The sequence below is a fragment of the Scyliorhinus torazame genome, chromosome 20 (genome assembly GCF_047496885.1).
Source record: "Scyliorhinus torazame isolate Kashiwa2021f chromosome 20, sScyTor2.1, whole genome shotgun sequence".
Lineage (NCBI taxonomy): Eukaryota > Metazoa > Chordata > Chondrichthyes > Carcharhiniformes > Scyliorhinidae > Scyliorhinus > Scyliorhinus torazame.
Genome location: NC_092726.1, coordinates 11,615,286 through 11,631,705, shown reverse-complemented (window position 1 = coordinate 11,631,705; position 16,420 = coordinate 11,615,286). Strand labels below are relative to the sequence as shown.

Below are 16,420 nucleotides of genomic sequence, written 5' to 3'. Positions count from 1 at the left end.
CCTCCCCACTCTTTCTCACCGAAAAGGTTTGACTCGTGTCTTGCATGTCTCCAAGAGACCAATTGCTCTTTGGTATCTTTTCCAAGTCTTTATTCTTTACAGGAAGCGAAGCAGTCTACATTACTTGAGCAAGTCGAGGATCGCAGCTGGCTCTGGTACTAGAACATAGAACAATACAGCGCAGTACAGGCCCTTCGGCCCACGATGTTGCACCGAAACAAAAGCCATCTAACCTACACTATGCCATTATCATCCATATGTTTATCCAATAAACTTTTAAATGCCCTCAATGTTGGCGAGTTCACTACTGTAGCAGGTAGGGCATTCCACGGCCTCACTACTCTTTGCGTAAAGAACCTACCTCTGACCTCTGTCCTATATCTATTACCCCTCAGTTTAAAGTTATGTCCCCTCGTGCCAGCCATTTCCATCCGCGGGAGAAGGCTCTCACTGTCCACCCTATCCAACCCCCTGATCATTTTGTATGCCTCTATTAAGTCTCCTCTTAACCTTCTTCTCTCCAACGAAAAGAGAAGACTTTTTGCATCATATGGACACACAACCCTCGCAACAAGCGGAATCAAGGTTGTTTATTCCTCTCTGCTTCAGGGTCAGTGGAAAGTTGGAGCAACTTGTCGGGTCACTGCACAAATCTTCTGGAATTGGTGGTGGTTGTGCACTGGGTTGTATTTTATCCCTTGATCCATAGGTGGAGCTCAAGAGTGCTTCAAATGGTCACCTCATTTCCTGTGCTTTCTGCCTTTGGCCTTTTTAATTATTGAATGACCTTAACGATTAGCAAAATACGTGAGGCTCTTGAGCATTTTTTGTTAATGAATTAGTTATCTATGAACTAATTTTATTACATCCTCGTACACGAGATTAAAACCAGTTTCACTTGTAGGAGTTTCTACTCACTTGTTTTTGATAGTTTTATGATGGGTTCAGTGCTGAGTGACCAGCTACCCAAGAGCCAAGATAATCAACTCAATACTTGCCAATTTTTTTCAATTGCATGCATAAGTTAGCAGTGGTTTGCTTATTTTCAACTGAATGCTCCTGGTCACCTTTTCAAGGTGATTAATGCTGTCTGACATGTCACGGAATAAAGACAGTGCAGACGCTGAAAATCTGAAACAAAAAAAGGCTGAAAATCAAGCACCATCATGAAGGAGAAGAGTTAATGTTTCAGGTTGGTACTGTTGCAGCAGAACTTGGGTTGCTGAGTGTTTCCAGCATGTTTTGTTTTTTATGCCTAAAGTGCCAGCCTTGGCTGAGTGGGTAGCACTTTTGCCTCGAGAGTTGTACATTCAAGGAGGTGGGGCCCCAAAAGGCTGTGTGCATATACTTGAGTATATCATGTAAGTACATTCTATAGTGTAGTAACGGAAGTGCTGCACTGTCTGAGACACCGGGCGAGAATCCGTGTGAGCTGGTTTCGATCGCAGGAGCAGTCTAAACCTGGAACCTCGCTAGGCGGCAAGTGGTTTGCGATCTAACCAGATTGCTCCCGTTGGTGGATTCCAGAACTTGCCTAGACGGGGTGAGAAACAAAAATCACCAATCAAGGCCAGTCTCCATCTCCTTGAGGAGATGGGCGCCCTATCGAACAGCCTCTTGGAATCTCACCAGCGAGAGATCCCACGAGTGACTATTTGTACTGGTCCACACAAATGAAGACCAGGCTGAACTCCAGTACTGGAGTGTCTCCTAGGCGGGTGGAAGCCCCTGAGTGGGCAGGTACAGGGCAGGGTGGCTTTCACTTCCATACCTGGACACCATGGCACTGCCTGGCTGGCACCTTGGCACTGCCAGGTTGACAAGAGCACTACCAGGGTGGCAGTGCACGGGTGGCACTGCCATGGGTCAGAGCCTTAGGAGAGCAATGCCCATAAAAGGAGTGGTGATGAAGAGGGGGGGGGGTGAAGGTGGTTATGAAGGGGCCTCTGGAAGGTTGGTGGGGATTCCCGGAAAGGAGGTGGGGCCCCAAAAGGCTGTGTGCAGCCTGAAAAAGGGGGGGGCATCAGTGACCCGATAGCAGGGTGTCCTCACTTGGAGGGGGATGGGATGGTGTCCATGTGTGGCGGGTGAAATTTCCCATGGTGGGGGGGGACTGGAGAGAACTCACAAGTTCACTTAGAAATCAGGGCACCCTTTCAAAATGGTGGCCCGACCTGTGAGGAACTGGCCTGACCGAATTCAGCTCCCCAGAAATGAAAATAATTTTGTGTGAGCTCGCCCGGAGAGGAACTCGCGAAGGCCCAAAAAATGACTGTGCCATTAGACAGTGGTCAGGAGCTCTCGGGAAACCTCGCTCACTACGGCACTTAGAAACTACCGTTAAATCGCCCCCGCCATCTTTCAGATGAGACATTAAATCAAAGCCCTGACTGTCCCATCAGTTGGATGTATAAGATCCCACAGTCCGAAAAAGAGCAGGAGATGTGTCCCTAGTGTTGTGTCTTGCATACTTTGCTCATTGCAAATGAACACATTTTCAAAGTGTTTTATTTTCTGCTTAAAAGATAGTGAAGCTTCGTAACTGAAGAAATCATACAGGCTCATAACATTAACTCTGTTTTTCTCTCTCTCCACAGACACTGCCAGATCTGAGTTTTCCCAACATTTTCTGTTTTAACTCTTATGTCGGTCATAGCTGCTATTTACTTTGTTCTTCAACCATTTGACAAGTATGTTCAGCAGTTAAAGCCAGAGTCTCAGTCCATTGTAATAATGTGCTCCTGTTCCAAAGATGATGTGGAGGGTGTGTGTGGGTGATGAAATAAGTATCAGGTTGCAGAGGGTTCTCGGGTTTGTTCTCATCGCATACCACGAAACTTGGGTAAGTGAAAGCTGTGGGAGTTGTTGGAAACTAAGAAGCAAAAAATATCCAGAGCAAGAGAGCAAATAAATGGCAAAAAAAAGCGGCATCTTATAGCATTTGCTCTCACCCCTAATCATACTTCAAAAATAATCTGCAGATCTCATGTTAAATTGATACCTGAATTTGGTAAATTTAAGGGGTGACTAGCCATTTTCGAGTTAAATGCAGCAATTTCAAGCAACCTTGTAAGAAGTGGTATTTGGAATGCACCAGGAGTGGATCCTTGTTCCATGAAGGCCTGTGTTGCAAGACTCTTTGTTCAAGTGCTGGCTCAGGTTGAAGTGATGGTTCAGGTTTCAAGTTCACTGGAGACAAAGTATGTCCCTGATTCCTTGCATGTTATTTGTTCTTTTTTAAGCTCTGGAAATGTTTTTTAAAGCCACAAGTGAAAGTATTTGGAATATTTTAGTGAATGAGTGGTTTGCAGATTGCATCCTGACATATTATAAATGCTGCTGCTTTGTGCGTTTGGACTTCCATCCAGTGTCTAAACAACCATGTGGGGGAAAAACAGCTGGGTTAGGATTCAGTGCCCCTTGTTGATAGTTGCGTGCGGCATTGTTAACCATGCAGCCTTTTGAATGAGACATTAAACCCTCTCGGGTGCACTTTACAGGTCCCCGGTGCTATTTGAAAGAAGGAGAGGTGTCCTGACCAACATGCCTTTAACTAGCGCCATGAAAACCGTTCAGCTGGTCCCGATCACATCAGTGTTTGTGGGAACCTGCTGTGTGCAATATGGCTACCGTGTTTCCCACATTACTGCAGTGACTACACTTCAGCACATACAGTCTGGGACATGCTGCGGTCACAGCAGGTAACAGATGGTGTGTTGATTGTTTCAGAAAATAATCTTTTGCCTCCTCCTATTACCCTCTTATTATTGGTTGTGTAATGCATCTCTGCCCCGAAGACAAGCTTGTTGCTTTGACAAGTCACTGACTACCCCTTGCCAACAATGCACCACGGGATAACTGAAATTTATTTTTTCATTTATTCTTATGGGATGTGAGCGTCGCTGACACGGCCAGAATCTGTTGTCCCATCACTAGTTGCCATTGAAATGAATGGCTTGCTGGGCCATTTCAGAGGGGCAGTTAAAAGTCAACCACATTGCTGTGGATCTGGAGTCATTTGTAGACCAGACCAGGTAAGAATAGCAGATTTCTTTCTTTAAAGAACATTAGTGAATCAAATAGGTTTTTATGGCAATCAGTGATTTCTCCTTGCCTGACCTCAGAATCTGCCAAAGTACCTATCAGACAATAAAACGTTTCTTGGAAGTGCAGTCTCTGATGACATGTAGCAAACTAAGAGCAATTTATGAACATGCGAATTAGGAGCAGGAATCTGTCCCTTGAGCCTGCTCTGCCGTTCATTAAGATCAGGGCTTATCTGATTGGAATCTCAACACATTTCCGCAACCCCCCCAAAAAACTTTCACCCTCTTGGTTGAAAAACCTTCACCTCCTTGGTTAACAAGAATCTATCTCGCTCTGCCTTAAAATATTCAAAGACTCTGCTTCCACCACCTTTCTAAACTCCAGCAGATACAAACCTAGTCTGTCCAACCTTTCTTCATGAGACAACCCTCCCACTCCAGTCAATCAACCTTTTCTGAACTGCTTTCAGTGCATTTCCGTCTTTCCTGAAATAAGGATACCAAAACTGTACGCAGTACTCAACTGTGGCCTCCGCAATATCCTGTATAACTGAAATGAATTTTCCCACTTTTTTATTCCATTCCCCTCACAATAATACATTCTATCAGATTTCACAATTACTTGGTACACCGACATGTTCACCTTTCGCGATTCATGCACTAGAACACCCAGATCCCTCTGCATCTCAAAACTCGAGAACCTCTCACCATTGAGATGATATGCTTGTTTTTACTCTTTCTGCCAATTTCACGTTTTCCCAACATTATACTTCATTTGCCAAATCTTTTCCCACTCACTGAACCTATCAATATCCCTTTTTCACTTCCTTATGTCTTCTTCACAGCTTACTTTCCGAACTATCTTCGTGTAATCGTCAAATTTAGCAGCCAAAACCTTTGGTCCTTTCATCCAAATCATTGATATGTAGATTGTAATTTTTTTTTGTGTAAATTATAAATAGTTAAGACCCCAGTCACTTGTTGCATCTTGCCAACCTTGTCTACTTTTTGTTTCCTCGTAGTTAATCTTCAATCCATGGCAATACCCCCTACACCATGAGCTTTTATTTTCAACAATAACCTTTGACGTGGCACGATATCAAATGTCTCCTGAAAATCTAAGTCCAGCACATCCACCAAATCCCCTTTGTCCAATAAACACCAAGCATAGGTTTGTTATGCTACAGATATCACATTTCTTCCCAAAACGGAGGATAGATATTGATCAGAGCCTGAAATGATTGAGCAAACTTCTACAGATGTGTGATAGAGAGCATCCTATCCGGCTGCATCACAGCCTGGTATGGCAACTGCTCGGTCCAAGATCGCAAGAAACTCCAGAGTGTGGGGAACTCAGCCCAATGCATCACACAAGCTTGCCACCCTCACATTGATTCTGTATACTCCTCCAGCTGCCTCGGGAAGGCAGACAGCATTATCAGAGACCCCTCCCACCCAGGCATTGCCTTCTTCCAGACCCTTCCATCAGGCAGAAGGTACAAAAGTCTGAAGACTCGCACATCCAGACATAGGAACAGCTTCTTCCCCACAGCTACTAGACTCCTCAATGACTCCCCCCCCCCCCCCACCCCCCCTGACTGATCTGTTCTCTGTAAGAACATTATTCACGATGCCCTATGCTGCTCTTGCTCATGTATTTGCTTTGTTTGGCCCCATGTTCTGCACTGTAACCAATCACTGTTGATGTACCATTTGTCAATATTCTCTGTTGATTATTCTTTTGTCTACTGTGTACGTACTGTGTACGTTCCCTCGGCCGCAGAAAACTACTTTTCACTGTACTTCGGTACACTTGACAATAAATCAAATCAAATAACAAAAAATCAAAATCAAATCAGTTAAAAGTCAGCTTCCTGCCTTGGGGTGATGCGTGGCTACAGCTGCCTGAATTAACTTGTTTCAAACCAGTTGACACACCTGAACTGTGGCGTTAAAAGGACAGGTTCGGTGAGCATCAAAGTATCATCTGTCAAATCCAGATTGGAATGCCATTTGGAAGCTTTACTGCTTCGATTTCCTAAGCTCCAAAGATAGACAGAAGCTGCTGTGTCTCCATAAGCAAATAGTGGTCATGAGCTTTGATTTAGTCCTGTTCCTGTTATTTGCTCAAACAGAAGTAACTTTTATGCTTTTTCTTCCTTTGTTACCTAAAGTGGCTAACTGTTGCATTGGATTTTGATTTCACAGGTGCTGCTCGCCTTCAGGTACTTTGTGCTTTGCGTGTGTGCAGAAAGCAAATATAAACAGCCTCTTTGACCATGTGCTGCGTCACAACTGAGACAGATCCATCTTCTCTCAGTACCTGTGCATACATGCATTTTCAAGCAATGGATTACAACCAGAAGTAGAAATTCTGTCTGTGCTGCACCCTTTGAGCCAACAGTGGAGCTGTGCAAAAAATGCTGGAAGGACAGGTAGGCCATGAAAGACAATGTGCTAAGAGACAAGGATGTTGGTATCCAAGCTCATTCACAAGTCTTGTCTTGCATCCAAAACACACAGTGCTGACCAAACTGTGACCGTGTTCACACTGTGATCTGAGATAGCATTCCCCAGGTGAACAATGAACCTTTATGAACCGCTGACATGTATATTACCAAGAAAATGGGTTTCCCAGTGAATTTCACTTCTGTGATAACGATGGGAAATCACATATGCTCACGCACCAGTTTTTATTAAGAGATGGGGAAAATAATAAATGAATGAATGAGCTGATTGAGTAAAGCCATGGAATACAAGATTTCTCCTCCAGTACTGTTTAAACAGCTCCAAAAAATAATAGTCATTCCCTTAGCCTTGGATTATATCCAAAGAGCGCCAGATAGTCGAATTACTGAATCCACCATATTGTTTCTATCATACATCTCAATACGTCCATGCTGGTCATTAGCAAATTGCTGTATCTGGGAGCTTGCTGTGTATAAATTGGCTGCAGTGTTTCCTCCAATCCAACATTGGCTACACTTCAAAACTACCTCATTAGCTTTCAGCATTGTGAAAGGCGTTGGATAAAGGTCAGCTTTTTTCCTTTAAATCCCATGAACATATCCTTCTGTTCCGTTCTTCTTCATTGCGTTTATCTAACTTTCTGTTGAATATGCCTACGCTATTCACCTCAAGCACTCCCTGTGGCAGTGAGGTCCATATTCTAACCATTGTATGGGTGAAGAGGTTTCTCATGAAATCTCTGCAGTAACCGTCTTATATTTATAGCCCTCAATTCTGGATTCACCTGCTTAGGGCAGCATCTTTCTGCAGCAAACCTATTGAGCCTTTCACAATGCTAAAGATCTAGCAGATCACACCTTTGACTTATTTTCTCAAAATGAAAACCCACATCCTGTTCAGTGTTTGCTCATAAATACAGCTCCTCTAATAATTAATGCTGTTACCTCTTACAACCTTTGGTTTACAAAATTATGTCCAAGTGACCATGCAGATATGGTGACATGTGTTGTGTAAATTGGAGATGGTGGTGTACCCAGACGTTGCTTCCCTTCTTGTCAATGGTAGCGTTTATGGGTTTGGGAGGTACTGTCCAAGAAGAGACACTGGGCCTGTGCGCTGTGGCCATTCCGTGGCTGTGGGTTTTCTATGGACAGTTTGCTGATCCTGATGAGATGGTTGATTAACTGTGCACTGTGTATCCAGTGCAGAAGACTGCTGCACAGAATTGGATCTTTCTGCCTGACATTGGCATTGAAACTATTCTTCTGCACGTCTACAGAACCTGGAGATGTACTGTGGCTGGATGGAACACCTGTGCCCTTATTACTGTGAATGCATGCAATCTGGCTCTTTTTTAAACTAATCGCTCCATTCCTGATCACCAGTACTTCAGTCAGAATACTTCATCATATAAGCCTGCTTTTCTTGTTGCCAAGTGGTTCAGCTAAAAAAGATGGACTGGACCCCTTGTACTCCAGAAAGTCCTCACCCTGCACAGCTGGACCCTGTTTCCAGTCTGTGCCCTGCCTGTTTTTGTTGGTTACTGTGTTTCCAACATGTAATATTCCTTGTGTCAGGCACTGATGCGGGAGAGAGATGGCTAGACACTGGAGTTTGTGGCAGGGACCAGAGGTGGTCATTTCCATCTTAATCACTGGTTGAAGGAAATTTCTTGATAAATTAGAAACAAGGGAAGGGTTCAGAGAAGATATGAAATGGCATGGTGGCACAGTGTTAGCACTGCTGCCTCAAAGCTCCAGGTTCGACTGTCTGTGTGCAGTTTTCATGTTCTCCCCGTGTCTGCGTGAGTTTCCTCTGGTGCTCTGGTTTCCTGCCACAGTCCAAAGATGTGCAGGTTGGGTGGATTGGTCATAATCAATGTGCGCGTCATAGGGATCGGGTGGGGGAGTGGGCCCAGATAGCGTGCTCTTTCAGAGGGTCAGTTCAGACTCAATGGGCTGAATGGCCTCCTTCTGTACTAAAGGAATTCTTTGGAACTGAGTGTCCTTCATGTACATATATGGACTCTGGTGTTAATGTTTGCAACAATCTCGCCAAGGAGCTGGATGTAGAAAGGAGGAGGTAAACTTTTCCATTTTCCTGGTGATGAGTTCTGTAATCAAAATAAATGGTGAAGCTTAAGGAGAAAGACAGCAAATGTGTTTTCTTTTGCATTCTATTCTACTACCCTTCTTCATTTGAAGACTGCAATTTTCTTTGTTCTCTTTGCAGATTGTACACTGAAGGCATTGAGTGGAGGTAGCTCACTTGACTTTTGTGACGTTGATAAATAAATCTGGAGGTTGGGAATTGAAATTACAAGGCAAGAGACCTTGAGACCAACACACTGCCCAGGAACAAGGAACTAGAGAGTAAATGGAATTGAATGCATTGCTTCAGTTGGGCCATTCTCACCGTGATTGCACTTCTGGAATGGAGTCTTACCAGTGAACTGAGTTGAGACGACGCCGGTCTAATCAAAGTTCCATTCTTGGGATAGTCATGCTTATTGTGGATATGTTTTTGTGTTTTCACGAAAGAAGTGCCTGGGGTGTGTTGGTGTGACAACAGATGTAGAACCAGGGGCTGGTTTAGCACAGGGCTAAATCGCTGGCTTTGAAAGCAGACCAAGGCAGGCCAGCAGCATGGTTCAATTCCCGTACCAGCCTCCCCGAACAGGCGCCGGAATGTGGCGACTAGGGGCTTTGCACAGTAACTTCATTTGAAGCCTACTTGTGACAATAAGCAATTTTCAATTTCAATTGATTGTCTGAATCAGATTAGACAAAGCAATGGTGTGTCATTATGAAAGGTTGGAAACAGGATTTGGAATTTTTCCAAGTATTGAAGTGAACTGAGTGACTCCTGATATTGGAGCATTCCTGAATTACCCACTCAGGTGCATTCACTATATACAGAAGTGAAGGTAACAGAGAATCAACCTGTATCTTAAACACATTACAAGCCTTAATTTACAGACCCCAATTTTAGCTTGTCGCCCTAATGCACTCTTTCTTGAAATCCAGCCCAGGCTTTTCGATGATAGGGGTTGATTCTGTTGACGTCATGAAAGTAAAATGCTTGTGCATCACAGTTCAGCTTTTCCAGCCATGATTCCATACAGATAGTGCTGTCTTACATTTGGAGATTGCAATCTGCATTCATCAGCATCTTCAAAGGGTTCATGACTTAATGTGTAATCCACTGTGACTTTGCCATGTAGCCATGATTTGATGCTTGTCTCCTGGTCCAACTACTTTTGAAAGATTTGATGAAGGTTCAGGGTCAATTAGACTGGCAGGCTGCCATTGCAGTTGACAAGGCTTGTGGAGAAAAGTTGGATGATTTGAATTTGAAAAGCCAGCAGCTTGATTTAAATTTTTCTCTTTGGCCTGATTCTGACCAGCAGGAAAACACAGCAACACATTGGAGAGTCCATCATGGAAGCTATTGTGAAATGTACCAATGTATAATGTTTATCCAGTCGTGTGCATACTAGCACACATCATATTTATCTCAGAACAGAACATTTAAGTGCAGTGGTTAGTGTTTGGGATGCCCAAATGCATTCAGAGAGAGACTGCTGTGGCTCAACCAGCTGAAACCGGACGCATCACCAGATCAAAGCTCCAAGTGCTGCCTGGACAAATAGAACAATGAAAATCATTTAGGCACTTCCTTGCAGTGTTACCTTCAGTAAAGTGGCAAGTGTGGCTGCAGTCACCAGATTCAATTGCACTGATGTTGGTAAACACTACCCTGGAGGCTTGCAGAGCTGCCTGGGTCAGTTGTTGGATTACTGCCCCTGAGGGCTGGATTCCATTCCAAGCTTCCACATGGGGAATTTAAGTAATGTCTACTTTGCCACTTTGGAGAAAAATGAGAAGTTATTTACCTGACTTGAAATGAAGAGAATAAGCAGTCTACAGGACGTAAAGATTGTTGATTTTTATTTTGATCGTCATAAGGAACAACGAGATGGTAAGAAAGGCTTGAATTCATATGAGACTATGCTGGTAATATATTTTCACTGAGAGAGGAAAAGTAGGTTCCAACAGTTCTTGACCTGAGTTCTAATTTATCTGATGGAAATGAGAGATTACAATAAAGTGAGCAAGCAGGAGGAAAAGGGGTGAGAGAGGGGTTAATGAAGGCGACTCTGTGGGGCTCTCTTTTCAGAGAATGGAATGTGCCATACAGGATAGATCGTCTGTTGTTTCTGTTCCTGCACCTAATGATGCACAAGGCAGACTTCCACCTGTCCCCATAGCGAGGTTTTTCCTGAAACAGGTTGCCAACCTGTTTCACTCTGCATCAAGCACGGCTGACCATGAGTCTCTCCTCTTACTGCTTGCCATTAGCGTGTGTTGGAAGGCCACATTATTGACACACCCTCCTTGGCCTCCAAGTCCAGGGATAGGACATAAACCTAGACCTTCTGGCCCAGAGGCAGAGACGATACCCACTACGCCAGACGGCTTCCTGGATAGATAGCAGCCAAACTCAAATTGTACGATTTGAGATTGAATAGAGGAGAAGGTTGCACACTCCCAGTACTCTTGAAAGGCGGCAAGACTAACCAACCAACAACAGACTGCTTGGAAGGGTGGCAAGATGGCGCAGTGGTTAGCACTGTTGCCTCATGGTGCCGAGGACCCGGGTTCGATTCCGGTCCCGGGTCACAGTCCGTGTGGAGTTTGCACATTCTTCCCATGTCTGCGTGGGTCTCAGCCCCACAAATCCAAAGATGTGCAGGGGAGGTGAATTGGCCACACTAAATTACCCCTTAATTGGAAACATGTTTTAAAAAAATAAGCTGCTTGGAAATTTATTCCAGGCAATATTTGTCCCTCCATTTGAATGTGTGAAACTGATGCAAACCCTGACCTGCAATTGGCAGGCAGCATTCAACAGCTGTCTCTCCAACTTGGCTTGCATTTTGCACCAGCTGTAATGACTACTCAAGCAAAAATATCAATAAACTAACTTAGCTGGCAGATCTCAAGAGGAATAAACATATTTTAAATCCTCCCGCCTCCCTGGTATTGGCTGAGCAGAGCTCTATAGAGTTGAGCAGGTTGAGAGAACCCCACAGCTCAGTAGTACTTGGAGACACAGAGGCTTTTGGCCATGCTGGATCTTGCTATAAATCCCCTTGTTCCTCCCCTGGCAATCCCTTCAACAGTCTGTCCACAGGCTTTTGCTGGTTAGAGATTTGAACTAGCCTTGAACTAGGGAATGTGAGCTCCTAAATCTTGGCAGTTATCTCCAGTGTAGTACCAAGGGAGTGTTGCACTGTCAGAAACATAGTCCTCGAAGGAACATTCAATCCCTGAAGCCAGTTTCACCATTCAATGAGATCATGGCTGATTTGCTGAGTGATTGCTCCCTGCCAGTTCCAGCAGCATTTAGCAGTACAACGCAGGAGGAGGCAATTAGGCCCCTCAATCTTGCAAGATTTTTCTTCGAGCAATGCAGCTTGCCCCACTCTCTCTGCTCTTTCCTGTCTCCCCACAATGTTTTTTCCTTCAAGGATTTATTTATGCAGTTGCGTTTTGAAAGCTATGAGTTTTCCATAACAGTATTGGGTCTGTTAAATATCCCATCACACACAGCAAGCTTCCACAACAGCAGTGTGATCATTTGGATTGGATTGGATTTTGTTTATTGTCACGTGTATCAAGGTACAGTGAAAAGTATTTTTCTGTGAGCAGCTCAACAGATCATTAAGTACATGAAAAGAAAAGGAAATAAAAGAAAATACATAATAGGACAACACAAGGTACACAATGTAACTACAGAACACCGGTATCGGATGAAGCATACAGGGGTATAGTGTTCATGAGGTCAGTCCATCAGAGGGTTGTTTCGGAGTCTGGTAAAAGCGGGGAAGAAGCTGTTTTTGAGTCTGTTCGTGCGTGTTCTCAGACTTTTGTATCTCCTGCCCAATGGAAGAAGTTGGAAGAGTGAGTAAGCCGGATTGGGGGGGGGGGGGGTCTTTGATTATGTTGCCTGCTTTCCCCAGGCAGCGTGAGGTGTCGATGGAGTCAATGGATGGGAGGCAGGTTTGTACGATGGACTGGGCTGTGTTCACGACTCTCTGAAATTTCTTGCGGTCTTCGGCCAAGCAGTTGCCATACCAGGCTGTGATGCAGCCAGATAGGATGCTTTCTGTGGTACATCTGTAAAAGTTGGTAAGAGCTAATGTGGACATGCCGAATTTCCTTAGTTTCATGAGGCCATATAGGCGCTGTTGTGCTTTCTTGGTGGTAGCGTCGACGTGGGTGGACCAGGACAGATTTTTGGAGATGTGTACCCCTCGGAATTCACTGCTAACCATCTCCACCTCGGCCCCGTTGATGCTGACAGAGGTGTATACAGTACTTTGCTTCCTGAAGTCAATTACCAGCTTTTTAGTGTTGCTGGCATTGAGGGATAGACTGTTGTCACTGCACCACTCCACTATGTTCTCTATCTCCCTCCTGTATCCTGACTCGTCGTTATTCGAGATCCGTCCCACTATGGTCGTATCGTCAGCAAACTTGTAGATGGAGTTGGAACCAAACTTTGCCCTGCAGTCGTGTGTAGAGGGAGTATAGTAGGGGGCTAAGTACGCAGCCTTGCGGGGCCCCGGTATTGAGGACTATTGTGGAGGTGTTGTTGTTTATTATTACTGATTGTGGTCTGTGATCATGACCAGTTCATCGGTTTTGGTGATTGTTGATTGAGATGTAAATATTAGTTATCAGTGTGATGATATGCATAATGTAAGTTTGTACATAATTTTTACAATATCTTTATTCAAATTTTCAACAGCTTTTCAACAAACCCCCCCCTACAGAAAAAAGAAACAAGAACATAAGAACACACCCGTAAGAATTACATAGTATTTCCCCAAACTACAATAACCCCCCATATAACAATAAATACACAAATAGGGAAACACCCCACCCTAACCCAAACGCCACCCCAGAAGAACCGCCCCCCCCCCCCCCCCCCGGGTTGCTGCTGACCTCCTCCTAATGCTCCGCAAGAAAATCTAGGAACGGTTGCTACCGCCTGAAGAACCCTTGCACAGACCCTCACAAGGCAAACTTTATCCTCTCCAGCTTGATGAACCCTGCCATGTCATTAATCCAGGCTTCCACGCTAGGGGGCTTCACATCCTTCCACAGTAACAAAATCCTCTGCCGGGCTACCAGGGAGTTTGTACATAATTTTATGCATGATCTCCGACCACTAGGCGGCATTGTAAATCCATCACACCACCATGTGATCTGGGAGTTAGGAGTTGATCGTGCTGGGAGATAGATGTATTTGCAGTTGTTCCACCAAAGTTGTTTTGTGTTAGTTATTTGTTAAGTTATCCTAGTTATCTTACCAGGAAGTTTGTTCTATAATAAATTAATTGAAACTACATGTTCTGTAGTTCATCATTCACTTCGGCCAGAACATGACAATCAGCAATTCTGCTTTTCTTTGAATTGTGCTATGGGAACATTTACGCCCTTAGTTGAATATCGTATCTGAAAGACAGCCCATTCAGCAGTACAGCAACCCCTCACTGCTGCACTTGGGAATGTTGGCCGAGATTATTGAGCTTTTTACTCTGAGTGGGACTTGAATGCACAAGCTTCCGGCTCTGAGGCAGAAGTGCTACCAACTAAACAGCTGACACCAGTAAGGATCGTGGCTGAATGGAAACTAGTAAAGATTCTTCAATCGGAAAGTGTACCTATTTTCCTTCAACACCTGCAGACCAGGAATTGATTGAGTCCCTTTGTACTCTGTAATGGTCAGGTTTATTGTCTCATTATGATTGTCATGTGTGTCACTTTACAACTTTGCTTTCAGAAACCCATGTCTGGGCCAGGTCCCAAAGCACAGGGCATCAACAGAGCTGCAAAGAGTCAAGGAAGTGAGCAATATCAGAGAGTGATAGTGGTGACTGTCACCCCCTTTCCTGAACATCCTCTCAATGTGTGCCACATTGAAGGTGGATTGTTGCACCTTAGCACCTTCCAAACATCCAACCTCTGCCACTGGAGAGATGAGGGCAGCAAATGCATGGGAATACCACCAATTGCAAGTTACCCTCAAAGCCATCATCCTGATTTGGAACTGGGTCAAAATCCTTGAACCCTTCTTTTTTAATCATAGATAGAATCATAGAATTTACAGTCCAGAAGGAGGCCATTCGGCCCATCGAGTCTGCACCGGTTATTGGACAGAGCACCCTACCTAAGCCCACACCTCCACCCTATCCCGTAACCCAGCAACCCCACCTAACCTAAGGGCAATTCAGCATGGCCAATCCACCTTATCTGCACATCTCCCCGAACAGGCGCCGGAATGTGGCGACTAGGGGCCTACTTGTGACAATAAGCGATTTTCATTTCATTTCATCTTTGGACTGTGGGAGGAAACCCACGCAGACACGGGGAGAATGTGCAGACTCTGCAGTTCATGGGATGTGGGCATCGCTGTCTGGACCGGCATTTATTGCCCTTGAACTGAATGGCTTGCCAGGTTATTTCAAAGGCCATTTAAGAGTGAATCACATTGCTGTGGATCTGGAGTCACATGTAGGCCAGACCGGGTTTGGACGGCAGATTTTCTTCCCTGAAGGACATTCGTGAAGCAGCTGTCTTTTTATGACAATCAATAACAGTTTCATGGTTTCAAAAGCACGGTGGGTGTACCCACACCACATTGTCTGCCGTCATTCAAAAAGGCAGCTGACCACCACTTCAAAGGCAATTAAGAATGGACAATATTTCTCAATTGGCGTGGCTCTGGGGATGAGTAGACAAAACAAAACCAAAAAGAAAATAGGTACATTATCCTTTTGAAAGGAAACCCTGCCTGAGGAACCCATTTACTCAGGGGCCGCTCATGAGAAGGCAGGCCAAACTAGATTGGGAGAAACTGTTCCTGCTCCTAAAAGGATTGCGAATGCGAGGGCACAGATTTTAAATGATTTTTGCACATACAAATTAGGAGCAGGAGTAGGCCACCCACCCCTCGAGACTGCTCTGTCATTCACTAAGATCATGGATTATCTGATTGTCACCTCAACCTCACATTCTGCACACCCTTCAATAACCTTTCATCCCCTTGTTAATCAAGAATCGATCTCGCTTTGAGTTAAAATTATTCAAAGACTGCTTTCACTGCCTTTTGAGGAAGAGAGTTCTAAAGACTCATGACCCTCTGAGAGAAATTCTCCTCATAAGTCTTAAGTGAGGAAACCCCTTGGGCGCGATTCTCCACTCCCGCGACTAAGTGCCCACGCCGTCGTGAACACCATCGAGGTTCACAACGGCACGAAACGGCCCCGATCTTGACCGATTCAGGGCCCGAAAATGGGCTAGGATCGGGGCCGCGGGAAACTCGGGGGGGGGGCGTGTCGCTAAAGCAGCGTCGTCAGCGCGCGCCAGGCATTGGCGCCGCATAAAAGCGGTGCCACGTCATCCGCCGCCTAACTGGCATCACCCGCGCTTGCGCGGGTTGGCTGGCGCCAACCCGCGTTTGCGTGGTTGCTGTCCTCCCCGAGGCCTCCCCACAAGAAGATGTCGGATGGATCTTGCGGGGCGGCGGAGGAAAGGAGGTCCTCCTTCAGAGAGGCCGGCCCGCCGATCGGTGGGCACTGATCGCGGGCCAGACCCCTTTTGAGTGCAACCCCGGTGAAAGAACCCCCCTTGCCTGCCCACAGGCTGCCCACCCCCCCAGCGTTCCTGCGCTGTTCCCGCCAGCAGCGACCAGGTGTGGATGGCGCCGGCGGGAAGCCATCGCTTTGGGCAGGCCGCTTGGCCCATCCAGGCCGGAGATTATCGGGTGTAGCGGAGAATCGCCATTTTGGGTGTCCCGGGCGATTCTCCGGCCTGCACCGCGCAGAACCCAAC

At 45.4% G+C, this 16,420-nt stretch overlaps 1 long non-coding RNA gene across 1 annotated transcript; it reads left to right on the top strand.

Moving 5' to 3' along the window:
* Positions 1 to 3,497: 3,497 nt before the first annotated feature.
* On the top strand, positions 3,498 to 11,098 carry LOC140396737 (uncharacterized). The gene is made up of 3 exons (XR_011936608.1): positions 3,498 to 4,034; positions 6,255 to 6,481; positions 8,748 to 11,098. It is a non-coding gene; the product is annotated as an uncharacterized lncRNA (long non-coding RNA).
* Positions 11,099 to 16,420: the final 5,322 nt, after the last annotated feature.